The 8,271-nt window shown below is 39.0% G+C and overlaps 1 non-coding gene across 1 annotated transcript; it reads right to left on the bottom strand.

Moving 5' to 3' along the window:
• Nucleotides 1-1,938: 1,938 nt before the first annotated feature.
• Nucleotides 1,939-2,014, bottom strand: TRNAA-CGC (transfer RNA alanine (anticodon CGC)). Its single transcript has one exon. It is a non-coding gene; the product is annotated as a tRNA-Ala (tRNA).
• Between the last annotated feature and the right edge of the window lie 6,257 nt (nt 2,015-8,271).

Below are 8,271 nucleotides of genomic sequence, written 5' to 3'. Positions count from 1 at the left end.
CTCTCACTCCGTCCCCGTGCACGGCTTTTGCAAGGCGCTGGGGCAGCCCGAGATTCCGCTTTGGCCCACACAAAGGCCCTTGACTCTGCCCCTCTGTGCGATAACACGGGCGCGCATTGCCGAGGCACTCGGAGGAATCTCTCATTCACTATCTGCGTGCACTGACCAGGATATGAGTCCGGCCGTGTTTCCCTCTGAGTGAAACCCCCACCAGCACGGAAAATTTCCACCAGTGGAATTAGTTCTCGCTCCTTCCCATGTGCGGCTTTTCCATGGCGCTGGGGCTGCCCGGAGATTCTGATTTCGGCCCACAGAAAGGCCTCTGACTCTGCCTCTCTGTGGGGTAACACGGGCACCCACTTCCGGGGCTTAGGAAGAAATCTCTCGCCCACTAACTGCGCACCGACCAGGAGAACGGGTAAAATGGCTGCCCCGCTTGTCTTTCTTTGTTTGGGTTTGTCGCGAGTGTTAGCTTGTATTGCCCGGGTTTCCACAGGATCAGTTTTCCTTGGCTTGGATCTCCATGCCACAGCCTGGTTCGGCCATTTGTGCCACGGCCTGGATCTATTCACCCCCTTTGCCCGCCTCAGTTTCTATATTCACAGATCCCAGAGAAAGCTACCCTGTTTAGTTTAGTGAGGAAGGCGGAGCATTTCTTACTCCTTATTTACTTCGGGGTTTGGTTATATATTTACCCAATTTTTCACTCCACCATACCTTTAGGTGTATTGCGAATCATTTGGAGGCTCCAAGTATAGGTTTTTCTGTTTCTGGTTGAAGATCTTGTTGAGTTTTGGGGGAGATTTATCGGTATCGCTTCCTACCCTGCCATTACTCTGACGTCATCTAGGAGTGAATTTCTTTACCTTCAAAAAAGGGATTTTTAGTTAATTTCTATTACTGTTTACTATATTTAGTGTAATGACAACAATAAACATGCTTTATATCATTTCTAATGTTAGTGGTAGTGGAAACTTGCTTAAAAGAACATACAGGATTATCTGCTGTAACTGTTTTCCTAGTGCACTTCCCTGCTGCCACATCATGTGCACCTTGGGAATAACAGCTCAGATCAGTTCACCTAGAAATATATATCAGTTGGGTGTGGTGCATTATCTATCAATATTCAATCCAAGGCTATCTAAAAGAAACTTTTATAACTTTTAAATATAAGGAATTTCTAGTTAGTGCTTGCTACTTTTTTCAACATTAATTGTAGTGAAAGAAAGAGATATACTTAGTATCATTTCAATCCTCTGAAGTTGGCTGGAATTTGCTCCATAGAACATAGAGTAATGGTCTCTATTACATGTACTTCTCTGCTGCCACCTCGTGTGCATTTTGAAAATCATGCCTCAGTACAGGTCCAAAGGAATAGTTTGGTAGAGAGCATTGTCTATAAACTTTGATTCCAATTTGCCTTTTCTGTAAAGATTTTACATATCCTTCATGGTTTGTTTTCTGAATATCTCTTGGTTCATCTTGTTTTTCTTCTTTCCTTCCAGCCATGCTTTCATAAAGCTCTAGAAAGTGCCCATCATATACCAGTCAATGTGCTAGGAACTCATGTCTTTGCAGTCAATGACTTCCATTGCTATGCTTTAACCTCTGTCTTTTAAGTTTTTTTTTCTGTATTTTTTAGAAGCTAGAAACAGGGAGAGACAATCAGACAGACTCCCACATGCGCCCGACCGAGGTCTACTCGGTACGCCCACCAAGGGCGACGCTCTGCCCACCAGGGGTCTATGTTCTGCACGCCCAGGTCGTCACCCTGTTGTGATCAGAGCCACTCTACCGCTTGGGGCAGAAGCCAAAAAAAAATCCCCAGTGCCCAGGCCATCTTTGCTCCAATGATGCCTTGGTTGCAGGTGGGGTAGAGAGAGACAGAGAGGAAGGACAAGGGGAGGGGTGGAGAAGCAGATGGGCACTTCTCCTGTTTTCCCTGGCCAGGAATCAAACCTGGGACTTCTGCATGCGAGGCAGACGCTCTACCACTGAGCGAACCAGCCAGGGCTTAATTTTTTTTATATGTACCTACTTCGTGTATTGTAAAAGAAGGATGTGCTTTGATTTGACAAGTGTGTTTAATTTTAACAGGTTTTTCATTATATAAAATATATTCTTATTGTAATAGTGCACGAAAAATGATCTCAAAAACAACCACAACAAATTTTTATACAGATATATCTACAGTTAATATTAGGACATTTTTTTCCATATTCTTTGTGTACCTATTTTATTTCTTTATGTATATATACTCAGGTACATTGGGTGTGTGTCCATCTGTGTGCATAGATGTGCATTGCACATGAGCATATCTCTCTGTGTCCACAGTGTCTGTTATTTGTGGATATCTGTGTATGTATGCAAATGACTCTGTATTTATTCATTCAGGAAACATTTATTGTATTTCTATTATGTGCCAGGCACTATGCTCAACATTGGTTGCCTATAGTGAATATGTCAGACTCACTTCATGTCTTTATAAATACTACACTGTCATGGCGTAAACAGAAAAAATATATATACATAAATAAATAATCGTAAATTATACAAGCACCGAATTTGGTAGTGCAATAACTTTGGTGTGAGTTATGACTTATTGAGGCAAGGTTCAGTATATCAGTTTCTCAGAAGGCAGAACTGAGCTTGAACACAATGCGTGTTCTCAGATATAAAACTGAGAAAATATAGAATTTATGAAACAAAGACCCTGGGTTTTGTTCTGTGAGCAAAAGAACCTAGCTTGTATGTGGTGACCAATGCTCAGATAAATTTGATGTCGAAAGCTTAATCTCTCAGTCTGGATTGTTGCAACTGCACAAGAGAAAATGCATATTACAAAAGGGGTCATGTTGTGCTAAGCAATTAGGAATACTGATTATGCCCCTGAATTTCAAGAGCAAAGAAAGTCTTCTGGTGTTGTCACCACAGCAGATTAGTTTATCATTTTATTATTTAATTACCTCTGGTTTTCTCTAGTAAGTTTTTTTCCCAAAAGACAATGGCTTTCTCTCAGCACATAGCTCAGTAGATAAAGCAAAACACCCATACCCTAATGTCATAGGTTTGCTCCTTGGTCAAGGCATATACAGAAACAGATTGATGTTTCTGACTATCTGTCTGTCTTTTTCTCCCTTTATCTTGCCTCTAAAATAAATAAATAAATAAAAGAAAAAATTACAATGGCTTTTATGTTGTTGTTTTTGCAGCTTAAATTGCATTGAAGAATGAATTATGTTTTTCAAAATCTCACTCCAATAGGAAATAAATGGTAAGGTTGTAAAGTGCCATATTTCTCCATGTATAAGAAGCCTCCCTGTGTAAGACTCATCTTAATTTTGTGGCGCAAATTGTATGAAAATGATAACAAATGCCAATAAACTTGAAATGCAAGTAAAAAAATTCTACAACCACTGTATAAGACACACCAACATTTCTAACTCCACATTTTTCAAAAGATATGAATATTATACATGGGGAAATATAGTATACACTCTCCAAATGTCTCTGTGAACATTTTGTTTTTCTTTTTCTTTTTTTTTACAGAGACAGGGAGAGAGTCAGAGAGAGGGATAGATAGGGACAGACAGACAGAAATGGAGAAGGTGTTTATAATGTGCTAGGACATAGATCAGTCATCAGTTTTTCTTTCTGACCCCTGAGGTTTTCATTGACTCCTGTCTCATATGTGCCTTGACCCATAGGCTACAGCGGGTTCAGTGACTGCTTGCTCACGCCAGCAATTTTGGGCTCAAGATGGTGAGCTTTGTTAAAACCATAGGAGCCCTCGCTCAATCTGGCGCCCTTGGGATCTCAAACCTGGGTCCTGCGCATTGCAGTTAAATACTTTAACCCCTGCTTCATTGCCTGTTCAGGCTGTGAATATTTTTTCTTTTACTTTCTCTGGAATTGATTTAGTATCCTGTTTCTTAGTATGGATGGAAAGGCGGTGTATTTTAAGGTTTTCTTGCCCTAGAATATATTCCTCACTATATTTTTTCATAGGTTTTCTTATGTATTTTTTATTTACATTAATTGTAAAGTATTTTGTAACTGGAATTGTGATTTTAAGGGGAGGGTTTTTTAGGAGTGAATTTCCTAACATTCAAAGAGGGTATTTTTTGTTAATTTCTATTACTCTTTACTATATTATGTGTAATGAAAACAGAAAACATGCTTTATATCATTTTTTACATTAGAGATAGTTGAAAGTTTCTTGAAAGAACATACAAAAAGATCTGTAGGAAATGTTTTCCAAGTGTGCTTCCCTGCTGCCAACTTGTGTGCTCCTTGGGAATAACAGCTAAGGGTAGATCCCCTGGAAAAATACAGCAGTTGGGTGTTGTGTGTTATCTATCAATGTTGAATCCAAGGCTATCCAGAACATACTTTTATAACTTGTAAATATAAAAGAGTTCTAGTTACTGTTTGCTACCTGTTTCATCATTAATTGTAGTGAAAGCAAGAGATATACTTGATATAATTTCAATCTTTTGAAGTTGGCTGGAAATTGCTCCATACCACATACAATAATGGTCTCTGTTACATGTGCTTCTCTGCTGGCACCTCGTTTGCATCTTGGGAATCACGGATCAATACAAGTCTAAAGGAAATTTTTGGTATATAAGATTGTCTACAACCGTTCATTCCCATTAACTGGTTCTGTGAAGTTTTTATGTATCCTTAGTGGTTTGTTTTTCGGGAATCTACCATTGCATTTTGTTTTTCTTCTATTCTTTTAGCCATGCTTTCATAAAGCCTTTGAAAGTGCCCATCATATACCAGGCACTGTGCTCAGAAATCATTTCGCTGCACTCAATAACTTCCCAATATACTATTTTTAAATGTGTATTATTAACTACTGTCATTTAAATCTACTAAATGTATTTTAAAATATGATGTGCTTTGATTTGACATGTATATTGAATTTAAACAGATTTTATTATATAAATGGTATTCTAATTGCAGAAGGGCAAAATACTGATAAGAAAAATAAAACAACAAATTTTCATACAAAGATATCAGCTGTTAACTTTATGCCAATTTCTCTTTATATTCTTTGTGTACCAATTATATTTCTCTATGTATATGTACTCATGTGCATTGGGTGCATATACCCAAAGTATGCATAGATGTGCATTGCACATGAGCATACCTCTCTGTTTCAATAGTGTCTGTCCTTTGTGAATATATGTGTATGTATGCAAATGACTGTTCACTTTTTCAGTAAAAACTTATTGTATTTTTTTATATTCCAGGCACTGTGCTCAACAATGGTTGCCTATAGTGAATGAGACAGACTCATTTTCTGTCTTTATGCATATTACCCTGTCATGGAGTAAACAGAGAAAGGAAAATATACATAAAAAAATTAAAGTTGTGACAAACACTGGATTTGGTAGTGCAACTCCTATGGTCCCAGTTGTGATTGATCGTGGCAAGGTTTAGTATATCAGTTTCTCAGAAGGCAGACCTGAGACATAAGTCTCAGTTCTTCACTAATCCTTGATATCAGCTATAAAACTGAGAAAATGTACAAGTGATGAAACAATGAACCTGGGATGTGTTCTGTGACCAAAAGAACCTAACTTGTAAGTGCTGACCCAGGCTCAGATAAATTCTGAAAACCAAAGCTTAGGAGGTTTCTTAGTCTGGACTGCTGCCACGGCACAAGAAAAATTGCATGTTAGGAAAGGTATCAATGCGTGCTCTACAATCAGAAATACTGTTTATCACTGTTTATGCCCTTGACTATCACGAGCATAGAAAAGTCTTCTGTTGCTGTCACGTCCGCAAACTAGATTATTATATTATTTTTTAATATGCCTCAGGTTTTCTCTAGTAATTTTGTCCCCCTAGAGAGAATGGCTTGCTTACACCAGAGAGTTCAGTAGTTAGAGAATCTCACCTATATAATAATGTCATAGGTTTGGTCCTGTTTCAAGCCACATACAGAAACAGATTGATGTTTCTGACTATCTGTCTGTCCCCCCCCCACTTCCTTCCTCTACCATTAATAATTAAATAAAAGAAAGAATGACAATGGCTTTTTTGGTTGTTTTTGCAGCTTATATTGCATAGAGGAATGAATTATGTTTTTTAAAATCTCACCACAAGAAAAAATAGGTAGTAGAGTTGTAAAGTACCATATTTCCCCATGCATAACCTGTCTCCCTGTAGAAGACACACGTTCATTTTTAAACACATAATTTGAGGAAATGATAACAAATGCAAAGAAACAGGAAATGCAAGTAAAAAATACTACAACCACTGTATAAGATGCACCCTTTCAAACCGCACATTCTCTGTGAACATTTTTTCTTTCTATTTTCTTTCTTTTTTACAGAGACATAGAGAGAGTCAGAGAGAGGGATAGATAGGGACAGACAGACAGAAATGGAGAAGGTTTTTATTATGTGCCATGTTACAGATCAATCATCAGTTTTTCATTGGGACACCTTAGTTGTTCATTGACTGCTCTCTCATATGCGCCTTGACCAGGGGGCTACAGCTGAACAAGTGACCTCTTGCTCGAGCCATCGACCTTGGGCTCAGCTGTTGACCTTTGCTGAAAGAAGATGAGCCCACACTCAAACTGGCGACCTAGGTATCTAAAAACTGGGTACTGCACATTCCAGTCAAATGCTCTACCCACTGTGCCACTGCCTTGTCACTCTGTGAACATTTTTTTTTTACATTCCCTGGATTTTATTTAGTATCCTGGTTCTTAGTATGGGTGGAAAGACCATGTATTTTAAGGATTTTTCCCCTAAAATATATTCATCACTATATTTTTTCATAGATTTTTTTATGTAGTATTTATTTTCATTAATTTTAAAATATTTTGTCAGTTAAATTGTGAGTTTGAGGGGGGGTTATTTAGAATTGAATTTCTTAACTTAAAAAAGAAAGGCTTTGGCCCTGGCCGATTGTCTCAGTAGTAGAGCATCGGCCTGTCATGCAGAAGTCCCGGGTTTGATTCCCGGCCAGGGCACACATGAGAAGCGCCCATATGCTTCTCCACCCCTCCCCCTCTCCTTTCTCTCTGATTCTCTCTTCCCCCTCCTGCAGCCCAGGCTCCATTTGAGCAAAGATGGCCTGTGCGCAGGGGATGTCTACTTGGCCTCTGCCCCAGGCGCTAGTGTCGCTCTGGTTGCAACAGAGCAACACCCCAAAGGGGCAGAGCTTCGCCCCCTGGTCGGCAGAGCATCCCCCCTGTGTGGGCGTGCTGGGTGGATCCAGGATGGGCGCATGCGGAGTCTGTCTGACTTTCTTTCCCCGTTTACAGCTGCAGAAAAATTAAAAAAAAATATATATATATAATATGAATAAAAGAAAAAAATAAAAAAGAAAGGGTTTTTTAGTTAATTTCTTTTTTTTAATAAATTTTTATTAATGTTAATGGGATGACATTAATAAATCAGGGTACATATATTCAAAGAAAACATGTCCAGGTTATCTTGTCATTAAATTATGCTGCATACCCCTCGCCCAGAGACAGATTATCCTCCGTCACCTTCTATCTAGTCCTCTCTGTGCCCCTCCCCCTCCCCCTAACACCCTCCCTCCCTCCCTTTTTCGTCCTCCCTCCCCCCACACCTGGTAACCACCACACTCTTGTCCATGTCTCTTAGTCTCGTTTTTATGTTCCACAAATGTATGGAATCATGTAGTTCTTATTTTTTTCTGATTTACTTATTTCACTCCGTATAATGTTATCAAGATCCCACCATTTTGCTGTAAATGATCTGATGTCATCATTTCTTATGGCTGAGTAGTATTCCATAGTGTATATGTGCCACATCTTCTTTATCCAGTCTTCTATTGAAGGGCTTTTTGGTTGTTTCCATGTCCTGGCCACTGTGAACAATGCTGCAATAAACATGGGGCTGCATGTGTCTTTACTTATCAATGTTTCTGAGGTTTTGGGGTATATACCCAGTAGAGGGATTGCTGGGTCATAAAGTAGTTCTATTTGCAGTTTTTTGCAGAACCACCATACTTTCCTCCATAATGGTTGTACTACTTTACAGTTCCACCAACAGTGGATGAGAGTTCCCTTTTCTCCGCAGCCTCTCCAATATTTGCCATTACCCGTCTTGTTGATAATAGCTAATCTAACAGGGATGAGGTGATATTTCATTGTAGTTTTGATTTGCATTTCTCTTATAACTAATGAAGCTGAGCATCTTTTCATATATCTGTTGGCCATTTGTATTTCTTCCTGGGAGAAGTGTCTGTTTATGTCCTATTCCCGTTTTTTTATTG

Source organism: Saccopteryx leptura, chromosome 4 (genome assembly GCF_036850995.1).
Source record: "Saccopteryx leptura isolate mSacLep1 chromosome 4, mSacLep1_pri_phased_curated, whole genome shotgun sequence".
Classification (NCBI taxonomy): Eukaryota; Metazoa; Chordata; class Mammalia; order Chiroptera; family Emballonuridae; genus Saccopteryx; species Saccopteryx leptura.
Note: the sequence above shows the minus strand (reverse complement) of the source record. Positions and strands in the feature narration are given on the sequence as shown.